This window comes from Mandrillus leucophaeus, unplaced genomic scaffold (assembly GCF_000951045.1).
Source record: "Mandrillus leucophaeus isolate KB7577 unplaced genomic scaffold, Mleu.le_1.0 Scaffold570, whole genome shotgun sequence".
NCBI classification, from domain to species: domain Eukaryota; kingdom Metazoa; phylum Chordata; class Mammalia; order Primates; family Cercopithecidae; genus Mandrillus; species Mandrillus leucophaeus.
Window position 1 is genome coordinate 963,458 of NW_012106142.1, and position 590 is coordinate 964,047.

Genomic DNA, 590 nt, shown 5'->3' on the forward strand with positions numbered 1-590 from the left:
GGCTGCAGTGAGCCCTAATCATGCCTCCCCACTCCAGCCTGGGCGACAGGGTAAGACCTTGTCTCAAAATAAAAAATAAAAGTTGCAAGAATTATGTAGAGAATTCTTACATGCTCTTCACTCAGATTCACCAGTTGTTACTTTTGTCACATTTGCTTTATCATTCATTCTTTCTATATATAACACATTTTTTTTTCTGGACCATTGGAGAGTAAGTTACAGGCAATAGCCTCTTACTCCTAAAGACTTCAGTGTATATTTCCTAATAATCAATACATTCACTTACATAATCATAGTATAATTATTTAAATGAGAAAATTTTACTTAGATACAGTACTGTTTTTTTTTGTTGTTGTTGTTTGTTTTGTTTTTTTTGAGATGGAGTCTCAGTCTGTTGCCCAGCCTGGAGTGCAGTGGTGTGATCTTGGCTCACCACAACCTCCGCCTCCCGGGTTCAAACGATTCTCCTGCCTCAGCCTCCCAAGTGACTGGGACTATAGGCATGTGCCACCACTCCCAGCTAATTTTTGTATTTTTAGTAGAGATGGGGTTTCACTGTGTTGGCCAGGCTGGTCTCAAACTCCTGACCT

General features: G+C 40.2%; 1 protein-coding gene across 1 annotated transcript in view; it reads left to right on the forward strand.

Annotated features, from left to right (window-relative positions):
• Window positions 1-590, forward strand: part of POLR2B (polymerase (RNA) II (DNA directed) polypeptide B, 140kDa) — a 64,310-nt gene that overhangs the window by 35,756 nt on the left and 27,964 nt on the right. The window lies entirely within an intron of this gene.